The sequence below is a fragment of the Passer domesticus genome, chromosome 4, assembly GCF_036417665.1.
Source record: "Passer domesticus isolate bPasDom1 chromosome 4, bPasDom1.hap1, whole genome shotgun sequence".
In the NCBI taxonomy this organism is placed as follows: Eukaryota; Metazoa; Chordata; class Aves; order Passeriformes; family Passeridae; genus Passer; species Passer domesticus.
Window position 1 is genome coordinate 58,258,712 of NC_087477.1, and position 14,711 is coordinate 58,273,422.

The 14,711-nt window shown below is 43.1% G+C and overlaps 1 protein-coding gene across 3 annotated transcripts in view; it reads left to right on the forward strand.

Annotated features, from left to right (window-relative positions):
* Positions 1-3,059: 3,059 nt before the first annotated feature.
* FRYL (FRY like transcription coactivator) overlaps positions 3,060-14,711 on the forward strand; it is a 157,397-nt gene continuing 145,745 nt past the window's right edge. The window contains exon 1 of one of the 3 annotated variants that reach the window (XM_064418204.1): positions 3,060-3,248. The gene's annotated coding sequence lies outside the window, so the exon portion shown is untranslated. Of the gene's footprint in view, positions 3,249-4,055; positions 4,214-14,711 lie in introns of those variants that run through there. The other 2 variants (XM_064418206.1, XM_064418207.1) reach the window with 2 other exon arrangements.

The window sequence follows — 14,711 nt, forward strand, 5'->3', positions numbered from 1 at the left end:
TCTTGAACTGTTCATTTTAACAACAGGCACAATGGTGGTTTGACACTTCAGCAGCTATTTTATAATTGCTGTTCTGTGTTGTTTTAAATACAAAAATAATAGATTATTTTTAATAGCATAAAGTTAAATATTTTTGGGCCACTTTAGGAGTCAAAATTATTTTTACAAGTATTAAAACTCACGTATCTGTGTCTCTAAACTTTTTATCTTTTATGACTTAGTATCGTGTAAGAATGAAGAAGATATTTAAGATTCAAAATACTGTAACAAAAAGCCTTGATAGTTAACCTTTAGAAATTGGAACTTATTTCTTGTGGAGATGCCTCAAAAGAAAAATGAAAACTTTCAAATGATGAGATTCTTTTAAGATGAACTGATTACTTAGGTTAACAAGTTGGAAGGTGTGAAAGTCACATGGTTTCTAATTGCAGTACTTTGCAAAGCAAAGTGGTGAATATTCAGAACTCTTGAAAGTGGAGCTCAAAGAATTATTAGGGTGATCTCTGTGCAGTCTGTCAAGTGGTTTAAAAGTTTATGTTTCTGATGAATTTTTTTCATCCCCTTCTTAATGGTCAATGACAGATTTTATACAACTCCACTGCAAAACACAGGTGGCCTAAGAAATAAGTTTTACAATACTGTGTGAGATACAACTAATACTATTAGATATGTGAAAGAGTTGGAGTAAACACTGATGTGGTAAGGAGAGTCTCCAAAGCAAGTACTGGAAGGGTATGTGCTCAAGTACAATAACAATGTGAATGGTGATTTATTTTTTCTTCTGGTTTTTGCTTGGTGCTCTGGACAATACAGTAAAATGCAACAGCTGAGAGATTCTGGTGGCTGCCAAGAGTTAACAGGACTGTATTTGGAAAAATCGCTCCCTAATGAGGAAATAACAATGCCTCATACCAAAAAAAAAGAGCATTGTTGTAACTGCTACAACTGGTGGCAAACAAAGAATCAGTTATTTGCCTGAAGCATTCTAGCACATCAGCAAGAACCAAGAGTGGGTGTCTTTGAGGAGCTGATAGTCAGTCTCAATTAGTAAGGACTTTACCCACACAGATAATGATTGCCATTAATATTAACTGGTACTGTATTTTGAAAATTACTTTACATGTTAACTAATCCTTACAGCTATTTTGTAAAGCTGGCAGGTAAAGGAGCATTTGGGTCTGAAAGTGATTGTACACCCTGTGAAGTTCCGGTGCCCAGGGTTAAATACCAGTGATCTGATTTTCATTGGTGGTGGGGTTCTGCTGCTCTTGTCTCACCTACCTGCATTTATTGTGAAGATCACCGAGCCCCTAACTCAGAATAGCTTCAAAATCAGAAGCAACCTGTGACATACTTTGCTTCAGTCAGTTGTCTAAAATGATGCACAACACCAGCAGCAATGAATCCTGTTTGTCATGTTAGGTGCTCTATCACCCACGTTTGGACTGTGATACAATTGTTAAAGTACAGTAAAAAAACCTGTATTTTAATGCCACAAAATTCTTAAAGCTACAGGGAAGAGTTGACCTCAGCTACCAGGATGCCTTTATTTTTTCCTCTCCTGCTTTCTTTGCCTACTAGTTTCTCCAAGTTGATGTACATTATGCGTCTTAAGGGTATGCAGCACATGGACATAAATAGCTGAACATGGAGGGGCTTTTAGTGCAATAAACTATAATCATACAAAGTGTGGTACAGAACTTTGAACTTCTAATAGAATTTTTTACAACTGTTGTGCTGGTGCATTTGTTCTTTGTACTTTTCACTCAGTTCCGGTTTTCTTGGAAATGCTTATTATAATACAGTACTTGCATGACAGGCTTATGTTTAACAGTGGGAGAATGTTAACTGCAAGATTCTTTCTAATACTGTTTTGCAAATCTTGTGTTATTTTATCACACTTTATGTATTTTTTTCTCCCCCCCCACCCCATTTTTCTTTAAAGCCTGGAAGCTTTGAGGCACTTTAACAGAAAATGTAGTTACTTTTTAACCAGTTAAAATGTTAATTTTGGTACTGTTTCTGTTAACGTTGGCTCCCAGATCTTTGCATTGTTTAGAAATACATTGTTACTTCCCCCCACCAGACCTGTTGTGTTAATGAAATCCTGGCTAGTCCCAGTAGCGCTCAGTTTTCTGAGGATGATGTTGTGAATTATCTTATTACACCGCCTCGCTGCCAGTGCATTGCGATAAACCTTGCAGCTTGGCGCCTGCGGGAACTCCATGAAATCAAAGCGAACATCCAATGGCCAGAGCAGTCCAAGCGCTTTCTATGCCACGAAGGGGTGGCGGCAGCTTGCCCTGCCCCGCACGCTGCCCGGGAGCCAGGCTGCTTCTGCGGGGGAAGCCCGGCGGTAGAACAACGCGAGTAATTCCTCGCAAAAAAAAAAAAAAAAAAAAAAAGGGGCAGTAACTCAGCATTTGTGCAGCTGGCCGAGACACAAATATTTGCCCTTATTCGCTGGGGGGAAGGGCGGGTTTTCCGACCGCTTCCTACGCGCGAAAGGAGCGCCCTGATGGCACGGGCACGGCGCGGCGGGGCCTCATGGCCTCAGTAGCCAGGACACTTCCTCGATGTTTCCCAGCGACGCTGCTGCGTGCCCAGAGAGCCGTTTGATTCCCGGCTACCTCGATGATACCGGCCTTCTTGAGGGCAGCGATCGGTCCTGCTCTCTCCGGGGCCGCGGGGGCATCCTGGGGCCGCCCTCCCCGCCGGGCTGGCCGGTGCGGGGCTGCGCGGAGCCGCCGGGGCAGTGCCCGGGCGGGAGGCGAGCGGCGCCCGGAGCGCTCCGGGGGCGGCACCGGCCGCCGCCCCGGCCTATCGCAGCGGCGGGAAGCGGGGGCGGGGGGGCACGGCCAATCGGAGCCCGGCTCGGCCCTCGCCGCCGCGCGGTTGGCCGAGGTGCGGAGGGCGGCGCCTCGAGGGCGGGCCGGGCGCTCGGGAGCCAACGGGAAGGGAGCGCGGGGGCGCGGCCTTGTGAGTGCTGCGCGCCTGCCCCAGTGAGCGCCGGGGCCGGGCGGGGCCGCGCGTGCCAATGGGGCGGCGGGGGGGGCGGGAGCGCCGCGCCGGGACGTCGAGGTGCCGGAGGGGAGAGGCGGCGTCGGGATAAAGCCGGCGGGGGATGCCGGTGGCGCGCGTCGCTCACTGGGTCCCAGCAGGGTCGCTGTGAAGTGTGGGGGGGACCGCAGCCGCGCTGAGGTAGGCGGCGGCGCCCGGGGCTGCGGCAGCTTCCACCGGCGGGAGAGGTGAGGCGGCGGCGCAGCCGGGATCCGGTCGAGGCTGATCGGAGGGAGGAGGGGGCGCCTTGCCCCGACGGGAACGGAGCCCGCGGGCTGTGCTGTGCGGGCCCTGGCCCGGCCCCGGTCCTCGCCGCTTTGTTTACGGTGGGGCGGGGAGGGGAGGGACGGGAGGGAGGGAGGGAGGGCAGCGTGTGGCCGGGCGGCCCTGCCCGCCCGCGCCGCGGGGGCATGAGCAGGGCGGAGACGGAGCAGGGGTCGGCGGTGCTGCGTGCCCCCGGCCGCCCCCACCTGAGCTCCGGACCTCCTGCCCCGGGGAGACGGAGACTCGCCGATCCCCTCCGCGGCCCGCGCTGTCTCCTTCCGCCCCTTCCTCCCCGGCCGCGGCCCCACCCGTGCGTGCCCAGCCTTCTCAGCCGGCGGCCCCCGGAGCCTCCGGGGTAGGAGCGGCGCTCGCACAGCCCCGCGGGCCGAGCGTGAAGCGGCGGCCGCCGCCGGGCTGCTGCCGCCCCACGCCCGCACCCGTCTGGCCGGCTCCGGCCGCCCCCGGGGACAGCGGGGCCGCGCAGCCGCCGGGCAGCCACCGCCGCAGGGGATGGCGGGGCTGGGAGCGGGCCAGGCCGGCCGGGAATGGCGGGACGGAACGGGGAGGGTGGCACGGAGCCGGGCTTTGTTCCCGGCCCCGCCCCGCCTGGGGGTGCCCGGGGGCTCCGGCGGAGAAACGCGCGTCCCGGCTCCTGGTGCGGAGGGCGGTGCGGGCGAGCAGCGACGCCCCCGGCCGCCCGTGCCGCCCTCCGCGCAGCTGGCCCGCTCCCCCGCCTGCGGGTGAAACTTGGAGACTTGAGCGGCAAACTAGGAGACGTGTGTGCGCTTGGTGTGCAGCGCCTCGCTGATGGAGTCGCTCTGAGGTGCTCTTAGGACCAAGTTTGGCTTCCACAGTCTTTACAGCCTCAGATGGGCGTGCTTGTATAGCTGTAAGTATTGTAGGGGCATAATTAGTTTTCCTCTCTCCACTTTCATGTGTATGTTTCTAGTATTTTGGTAATGTGATCGTTTTTGTTACTCAGTGGGCAGTTCAGTTTGTGTCTTGACCAGAAATCACTGTCTGACGATCAGGGTAGCTCTAGCTAAAACGTCCTAAGGATCAGAAGGAACACATAAAAAAACCCCCTGAAAACCCAACAAACCTCAAATATTTTGGTGGTCACTCATACTGAGGGAGTTGCAAAAGCAGTTTGCTAATATGATTTTGAGGAATAGTGAGGCAGCAAGAGTGTAACCTGGACTTCTTTCAGAATTACAAATCTCAAATGGACATTAGGAAAAACATATACTAAACCAGAAAACTAATTCTTTACTCCTTTGTGCACTGCATATCTCCCTGCTGCAGACTTCGTGGAGCGTATAGAGTATTACGAGAAAGGTGATTTGCTGATTGAGGGTTGAGCAAAGAGTGAAATTTACTGTAGTTTCTTAAGAAGTATTTCCTCACCGTGTCATTTCCTCAGTAGGCTGTTTCAGTCGCTTTGCTTCTGTGTTGTTACTGTCATGCTGAGGATATGTACCAAATACCTCAGAAGCTGTGTGGAAGATCGCACACCAAGGGCTGTAAAACCACGCTGATTCTTATCTTGTGACACTATCTCAGGAAGGAAACAAACCACTCTGTAAAAATTGTGTTGCAGGTTTAGTAAGTCACGTATTTAAAGATGAGAACAACATTTTCAGTGTCAAAAGCTTCCTTTATCTGTGGTTTGTAGAGGTCCTTAGTGGTACTTGATGGCGGTTGTTTCCTGTAGACAACCAACTTCCCTGGGCAAATTGCTGCTGTGAATGACTCCTTATTTATATTCCAAAATTGATTTGGGTAAAGTCTGTGCTGACTTCTCTGGAAGTGGTTTCCTTGGAGCAGAGTGGTGGTATGTTGCAGTGGGATGTTGTAGAAAATTGTTGCTGAGCTTCATTTCAAAAGAAAAGTTGTTTAATTCTTCTGTGGGGTTAGTTAAGGTAAAGTTGGAAAATTCAACTAATTCTGTTTCTGTTTGACTGACCTAAGTGAAGCAAAGCATGGTGATAGCTGGTTTTCATGTAATAGCATAATACTTTTAAGAAGGGAAGTTTTAGGTTATAGAGGCTAAGGCAAAAAGTAGAACTGTTCATTTTTCATGTTAGCTGTATTAGTGCTTTGCAGAGTCATCCTGCTAGGCTTCAACAGCTCAAGAGTGGTCCTCATATATTTATTTCACTGTGAATACTTGTCTTTCTAATTTGGGGTGATAAAATTAATTGGTATGCTGAAAGTTTTTGCTAATACAGTTGAGATCATGCTGTCTGTATTTACTTTTTCTAAGAACTTAAGAAGATTATAATTCCCTTGAGTGGCTATGCATCAAGGAAAACAACTTGGAAAACAGTCTGTTCCACATCAGGCAGGATATTTTATATCTAGCTTTGTATTTAAGGGGGTTTTGTCTTCACCATCTTGCCAGGTGAAGACTACATTATTGCATAAAGGACCAAAGGACAAGTTTAGATTTTTTGTCTGAGCTCCTTAAAACATGTGAAGGCAAACTTTTCACTTCAGTGGTCTTACATAATACAGAACATAGATATATAATGTGCTCCTTCTAGCTTAGCGTGCCATGAGTTTTTAGCAGTTTTTGCCTACATTTAAGCCTTAAAGAAGCTGTAGGTATTGTGCAAATAATGTCAGAGGAAGGAGCTATATGCACATTTGGGCTATGTGAGTTACTGTGAGAAAAATGAGGACAATATGTCAGGGTTTGTGACCCTGTACCTGTGGTTACTGGCCTGCCTTAGCAGTAGAAAACGTGATGTCTCTTACCCTCAGCTGGGGGCAGCTGGCCCAGCACACGGCCGGGCTGTGCCTTGCTGCTTTGTGCAGCTTCTGCGTGCTCGCACCCAAACAACTTTCAGCCTTTACAACTCTCGTATCTGTAATAATCCTCCCAGGAATCACAGTGGGCTGGAGAAGTGTTGCAATGTTAGAAGGTTTCAGAATTCAGCATTATTCTTGTCTGGTCTTGCTCTAAATCCTGATGAACTCCAGTAATAGATGCTAGCCAGACTGACTCAGCTAGGGTTGCTTCTGCCTTTCTATATTCAACTAAAAGAGCAGTTCTTTCTGGTATTTAGCTTGCTTATCATCAGTGCTCGACATTTAATTGTCTGAGTATCTGTGTACTGCCATATAGCTCTGTCTCTTCTAAGACTTCTGTTGTCCTCCCTTTCCTTCCTTCCCCTCCCCCAAATCTATTATAATCCTAATTCCCTCTGACATGGGCACCTCCCAGGAAGAATGAGACTGTATTCAGTCAAACAGCAAGTGTCCAATACCATCACAGGAAGATATCAAAAAGGAAAAAAAAAAATCCCCTTGAGCTAGTTGAACAACAGTGCTTGCTCTGGACATGGCTTCAGTTTTGAGGGATTTTTGTATTTATCCCTAGTTTTTCCTATTGATTTATGTTTGCATGCAAAAATAGAAGAGGAACAAGTATTAAAAACAAAACCAAACCAAACTTCTGAAGTTGAGTTTGAGGTTCTCTGAAATGTCAACATATTTGATCTGGTGCAAGGACCTGGTGTCCTGACGCCATTGCTTTAAGCTTTGGGGTTTTGTTGGTTTGTTCTTTATATGGGTATTCTTGTCCTTGTCACCAGAAGCAACATGAATTGTTTTTTGTGGTTAGTGACAATATTCAGAGCTGAGCTGCATGGAATTTGCACAGACCTTGGTACAAAAGGACCTTTCTTCCATCATTCCAGCTGCTGCTCTGGCAGCTGGTCCGTGCAGGTGTAAGAGAACTTTACTTTTCAAGAGCTGGGGCTGGCCTAGCCTGAAATAGCTACAGACAAGAGTGTCTAGCAGTAGGCTTGGGACTGTTGGCATGCCACTTGAATAGTGCAGGTGCTCACTTGGGAATTAGCATGCTGACCTATTTTCTTCTTATTCCCTGTGTTCCAGAAAATGGGAGAAGACTCCTGGCCTGGACCTTTTTCCCCCCCTCTCTTCTTAGATTTTTTTTTAAGTGAAGTTCCATGAGATGGTCATGATAATAAAACAAGCTTTGTGTGCTTTGTCAGCTAACTATTGGAAAGCTGCTTCAAAACGAAATAACTGATACTTGGGGAATATTTGCAATTGTATGTTTGTCAGTGGCAGTTGCCAATGTTACTTTTCATCTGAGGTAGCGATTTTTTCTTTTTAGTGATTGTTTCCCCTTATCTTCAGTGTGTTTCTAGAGAGTGATAGTATAATTTTGGTAAACCAGATCGACCAGACTCTCTCTTGTTCAGGCGAGATTTCTTGTTCACCTAATCATACTAAAATGCTGTAATTGCCTTCTTCATATATTAATTAGTCTTTTTAACATGCATTGGCCAGACTTCTATAAAGTATTCCAGGGAAGGTTCCAGTGGGACTTTATAAAGGTTTCTTTAATACTCTGGTGGGTGTATCTTGCTGGTAAACCTTAGGGATCCTGTTTTCTTTCCATAGGCCTCTCAAGTTTTCTCTCGGTCTTCATAAACTGCAGCTTATAACAAAAAATATTACTGCTCAAGTATGTTCTGTTAAGGGGGGAGAGAATCTGTAGGTTAAATGCAGCTTTAGTGAGTATCACTTTTGCCAACAGTTTGGGTCCCAAGTCATAGTTGTGCAGAGAGTATTCAAGGAGCTCAAAGATACCCCAGCAGCATGCAAATAAGCAAGGGAGAAAAGCACAAAATAGAATGGTGTGTGCTAAAAAGATCCTTGTGAGGTTATGGGTAAGACCTGCCTTGCCATATGCAATCCCATTTGCTTAGCCTTTCACAGACTTCCTGCTGTTGGACTTTCACTGCTGGTTTTCTTTTTAGTAGTCTCAAGGACAATAATTGTGTAGGTTTTCCCAGCCCTGTGTAGTTAAGTTTGTTTGTTTAGAGTAACTGAATATAATGTTGGATGTGTTTATAAAATAAGAGCTGGAGAGAGCATAAAAACTACAAATAGAGATAGTTTTGTTGCACTTGATCCTGAAGATAAGGCTCTAGTAATTCAGTGTGGGAGACTGTTAAAAGAGATTAATTAATTTTTTTTTTAAAGTGAAGGAATATCTATGCCATAAGGCTCGGAAATGATCTAATAATATGAGACCTCAGGAATTTGCATTTGAAGTTGAAATTGCAAAGAGTGACTTTCTTTCTCCATTGGTGTTGTCCATTTTGCAAAATAAAGAAGCATCTTTTGTAAATGCCATGTCCTAAAGAGGACTTGGAAATAAGAGTAGACTTGGACAAAGGCTGATTCTCTTTAAAGGCATTGGCATAGGAGATAGCTGAAGTGTTCCTAGCAATTTTTATCTGTCTTTCATGAGAGTAGTCCTTGTCAACACCACTTCTGCTCTTGTGCCAAATCAAAAAGAACTGCTGGGGTTGTGGCAGCTGGACATACTGACATTGACAGAATTTTCTTGATTTTTAATTGAACTAATCTAATCTGCCAGTAATGCTGATTATGTTAAAAAAAAAATTGCTGTAAGCAAAAATACTGAGATTTCTACCTCTGTAGACTTCATCCAAAACCAATGTCATCCAAAAAGCTGAAGAATTGCTGCCCTGTGCACTGTGACTGCTGGCTGGCCTGTTTCTTTTCTGGGACAGGGTGATGAGCAGTCACTGGTCCCATGGTGGCTGGTGGTGTGACTCAGGGGACTCCTGGATACCCCACATCAGCCCATAAAGAGAAAGGAGGTGCAAATGAGTGCTCTTATTCTTTGCAGGAGCAGCAGTATGTGTAGGTCTCCCTGACATCTTCACTTGGATATGGCAGACCTGGTACTCTGTTTCTTGACACAGAAACCATGGAGATTGTGCCCTATTCCCTCTGTTTCTTCAGTTTAGACCCTACCACTGCCACCCTGTTTAAAATTACTTTGGTGGCAGATGTTGCATATAAAATTGGGGATCAGAGCTGTCTTTTCAGGTGGAGTTGATACGTTTGTTTTGTATATTTATATGTATTTGCTTGCATCTACCTGCAGAATTGATAGGTGAATAGCTGGGGAGGGTGAGAGTGGTAGATAGTAAGTGTGGGAAAACCAAGCTGGGTAAACAGAAGTACAAAAGAAATAGAACAAGCTTTTGGTGCAGGAAATGCAGAGTTTTTACCTACATGTTTCTTTTACACTTTTGCATAGTTTTGGGCCTTTGCTGTAATAGGGCAAAAATGAACCTTATTTCAAAGCATTTATGAACACTTCTCTTCCTGTAAGTCATGATCAGGCTATGATATTATAGTCTGTAATTCAAAATCTGTAAACAAACCATCAGGCACAGGTTGTACTTGTATTTTTGTGGTGCTGAGGTAAATTGTGTGCAACTGATTTGATCCAGTTGGCAGCCCAACCTTGTATCTTCTGGGAGAGTATCTAAAGAAGGTATTGCGTAGTGTGTTCCATGTTATGCCATAGTGTGAGTTGTTCTCCTGTCTTGACTTTTTAATTTAAGAATAAATAGTTATACTTTCACTTCCATCCTAGTCTCCATAATTTGAAAGTAGCTTTTATTGCATGTTCCCATCAAACCATATCTAGTATATAAAACTCTTACCTATAACTTAGGTAGTTTAAGGGCAGAAAATCTTTGTGGTTGTAGCTCAGTGATACAAATGTTCCAAGTTTAAGAACTGATATATGTTAGGGACACAAGACATTCTGAATTTTGCAGGTGGCTTTTTGAAAACTACTATGTGATTATTATGGGATGACTAGAATGCAGTAGTGAGAGAGAAATCACTAGGGCTTTCTTAATGTTTTGTGCCTGGAAACAAGAAGAATAATTCAGCTACTTTAATGTTTGTTATTGTTATGCTGGAGAATGCAGACTGGCCTCGTTTGAGCTTTTTTTAAAGTGAAAAAGCAAGTTCATATCTCACCCTGTGTAAATATAGACTCTGTGAACTCTACAGTTTAAGAAAAAAGAATGGGTTGAGATGGTCTGCAGGTACAACAAAGTCCCCATTCTGATCAGTGCAGTTCAAAAGCAGTTAGCACTGCTGCTTTTTATGCAGTATTTGAATTCTATTTCCAGAGGCCAGAGATAATTGCACTAGGTGGGATATATCAATTGAAATGTTTTTCTGCAACAGCTTGAGTAGCTAAGAAATCTGCTAACTGATGTTATACTTGCTATATTATACATTATTGATGTTCTACTTCATTGTTGTCTGGTCAGCATATTGGAAGAACTGCTGGTGTTCTATATAGAGGACTTTAGTTTAACCTCTATTGAAGATGCTTTGAGGGGAGGATGTGGGGAAAGCAGCTTCCTGCTTTGTTCGAGGGAGTAAAGTGGTGAGGTGTTTTTTGGTGTGGGTGGGGCAGTGGGGAGGTATTATTTAATTATTTAATTCATATAGACCTTGGTACTGAATGTGCATAAAGTTCACGTGGGTTCCTCCTAATGTTATGTCATAACTAACAAAAATTGCCACATTTTTCTTTGTATAGATACAGTAGCAGAACTGGTCAGTGTTTTATAGTTTTTGGTACTTTTTAAAGAAGAGAATGTATTTTGAGCCTTAGCAGTCTGTTAAGGGACGAAATGTTCTATGTAAGATGTTGATATTTTATCATTCCTTAATTTCAAGTGCTTGAACCCCGCTAGATGCTGATCTCCAAAAGCTGATTGAATAAAAAGGGATTGTTGACTTTGGTTTGAGATACTTTCAAAAATAGGAAATTGCCAAAAGCATTTTGAAGGTGTGATGTAAGGTCCTGTTCTTTGGATCTAATTTATTTAGTTTCAAACTAATTTTTAGTTTAGCTGTGTTTGCAATTTAATTTTTAAAAAGGAAAAAAAGGAGTTTAGTTTCTAAAGCCATTTAGCATTTTTTTGCATTTCTCATTTGTTGTTTTAGTGGTGGTGCACAGGTCAGAGTTTAAAGCTTCTTGCCTACACAGCACACTCTTGGAAGTTCTCACTTTTCCTGTGGCTGAAACTTTGTTAATGTAGGTGATGGTGAGCAGTGGTGTTCAGATGAGTGCAAGCACTCCAGACACACTGTTGTGCTTTACTGTTGAGGGCAGCAGTGCATCTGAGGAGAAGATGATGGTTGTTGCTCTTGATTAGGGTCTGCTCTTTTCCTTTCTGAGCAAATATGAAATAAGAAGGCAGAGGTGATGATAAATTCTAGGGGATATAAGATTAGGCAAGCTGGGGTCTTACTCGTTCCTTCTCTTAGAAATACTCGTGTTCCAGCACAAATTTTTAAATACTATACGGACTTATTTTTAGCTGTTCTCCTGGTGGAAGCATCATTTCTTTAAGTTAGTCTGAACATCTGAATGGCTTAGAACCTCTCATGCTAAGAGGAAAGAACTGTAATTTCTTGGTCCTCTGCAGATGACTTCCAGATTGAACACTTGCAGAGGAAGTATTCTTCTGCTGCAGTTTCTTGAAAAGCAGCAGAGAATACTTTCTCTCAGATTGCTGGTTCAAATTAATGTGTAATAGAAGACAGTTAAGGTCACTTTTTGGGGGGCCCAAAATATTTGATTCTGTACTACAGCTGAGGAAACACTCCTCTAAACAATCAGAAAACAACAGGGGTAAAGGGGCAATCAGAGGGCATTAGCACCTTGGAAAGGTATAACTGCATCACTCCTTTCTGAAGGCAGTGGGTTCCTTGTCTTGTGGCGCTAGTAAAGGCAATTTTTCTAAAGAGAATAATTTGAGAAACGAAAAGGTCTTAGGCCTAGATGGAAATATCCATTCTGCTGTGGTAAAAACACAGTCTGAGTTTTGGCATACTCCTAATTCTTTGAAATGAGACTCCAAAAGATAAAAAGTTATGGTAAGGATTGAAGGAACAGGCAGGGTTTGTGGCCCTGGCCCAGTGGATTTGATTTGGGATTCATTTACTTAGTCCCTTTTCATGATAACTAAGGAAAAGAGAATTCAAATAACCCATTTTAACTTTGAGTTATCATGATCAAATTATTACACATGTAGTACCAAGCCCTCAAATTTATCTTGCAAATCCTTCTTCACTACAAATGGGACTATTTTCAATTGAAGTTTTTCAGTTTGTAAATGGATAGCTATTTGTCATTCTTGGAAGAAGAAAGTGTTGAACTAGTAAAACACATGTAGTTCTCAGGTGTAGGTGGTTGGCTATATTCCAAAGTTTTGTTATGATTTAGGCAGTTTTGTCTTCTTGTCCCATGAATCCTTTTACGTGATCTTGATATGCCTTATGAGTGTTATCTTATTTCCATATCAGTTATGTAAAAGCTACATTAATTTCATACCAATGATCTATGCATCTTCCAGCTGCAATATTTGTATTCAGTGAAGTTCTCCCTGCCCAATCCCCCAAAGGCTTGGTTTTTGCATTAGTGACCCTGTGTCTCTCCTGTTTACAACTTTTGTGGTTCCTCACAGTTAATTGATCAGCAGCCACCCAGCCTTGCTGGTTGTGTGGATTGTGGAGTGGAAAAAAGCTGGTTTTCAGTAAGGAGATGGCTGGTGAAATTGGGAGAATATTGCGTGACTACTGTGTTCTTGACAGCATTTAGTAACACTCAATTCATTATGTACCATTTCTAGTTTGTGGTGTTGATTGTTGTTATACACTATTTATATACTTAAAACTTTTACAGGAAGCAAAAGAATGAAGTTGTTACTAAGAATCTTCTGTTGATACACTGTGCTGAGCATCAGTAAGGAAATAGAGTAAAGTACAAGGAGCCTGGGAAACTTCATTCCCCCTTTTTATTCTTACGACATCCAATTTTATGCACTAATTACCTTAAAAGTGGCTTCTGTAATATTCAGGTGTTCTCAAGCTCTTCTTTTTGCTATTTCTGATGTCACTCACCAGTATGACTTACTTGGGAGGACCGTAAGCCGTAAGCTCGGTATAGTCTAGTAGTGCATGCTGTTGCTGGGGAAGAGGTTGGGAGAACAAGGGAACTGGTCAGCCACTGGAAATCTTTCAGCCTTCTGGTATAATTTTCCCATGCTGTAGTGGAAAAAATGTGTAATTGGTCTGTAACAGGGAAGTCTTGTATATAGTCAATATGTTGTATAATAACTGTAGTTTATAGTTAACAATGTTACCTATAGTTAACATTTATAGTTAACAATGTTGTTTTCTTGTTTTCATACCTCCTGTATGAGGGGTGGTGTAAGTTGACAAGAGGACCAGAGCTCACCAGGGGTAGTGTGCTATCTTAGGAGTGCTTGTGACCACAGGTTACTTAGCTCTAGAAAAGGCTGAAGTTGTGGGTCAGCCACAGGTCTGGGTGACCATAGTGCCATTGTGTAAATGTTTGCCCCTAAACTTCAAGCTTCTTGTTGTAATTTTTCAAATGATGTAATAAAAACTGATATAGTTCATCTCTGACTTTATTCTACCTGTGTAAAAGCAAACAGTGTATTGAAGCCTGGTTAGGGTTTGTAGTGGGGAAAGACCACTTCTAGAACTATTATTTCTTTCTTTCTTTTGAAGTACTATCTTATTAAATCTTTTGGGCCAGTAATTGTGAAGAAGGCTCTCATTTAGTGTGTTGTGTGTATCTTCTTAAATGAAGTTGCTGATACTTGGATTTCCAGCCACATTAGTATTACTGCCCATCCCTGAAGTTTTTGGAAGTGATCTGCTGTACCGCCTCTCCTATGCTTAGCAATGTGTGCTGAATTGGAGCATGTTAATTGCTGCTCAAAAGTTAAAGTTGAGTTCTGTCTTGCATAGTAGCCAACATTATAGCAGCTACTCTGTGAGTATAATACAACAGCTTGAAAATAATGCTTTGTGAACACCTCTCCTAAAAAAAAAAGTTTATGTATTTAGAAGTTATATGTGCTGTTATTTGATCAGATATGAAGTTGGATAAATTTTTAGTTGTTTTTTCCAATTCAGGTTGTTAATGAGTTCTGAGTTCTTTTAGATATGAAAACTTAGAAGTAGCTTCAGTTTTCTTTGTACTATTTTTTGAACCTTATGATGACAAACCTCTTGTATTTTCAACTTTATTATGTTTCTTTTTTTTTCATATTCTGCTTCTTAACTTTTCATAAATCTTCTGTAGGGGTGAACCCCAAACACTGAAACTACACCTGTGTGATACCTTTGACTTCAAATCTGATAAAGTATAGTTACATTTTAACTTGTCAGCTGCCATTAGGAAATGAAGTCAAATGAACCAGCAATATGCTGTAGCTACCGTAGGCTTCACTGGCATCTGTTGGAGACTTTTGACCTTTTTGTTACCTTTACTGATACTTTATTTTTCCTGTAGTCTGAGTTAATCTGATCAGATTGATTCTGTAGTATACCTCAGGTTGTATTCAAATCCAGCTCTAGTTGTTCTTGAAGTTCTGGACAGCAGCTACAATATCAAATTCATTATTGCTCAGTGTGCACAAAAAAACTTGAATACATTGCATGGGTTTTCGTGGGCTTCC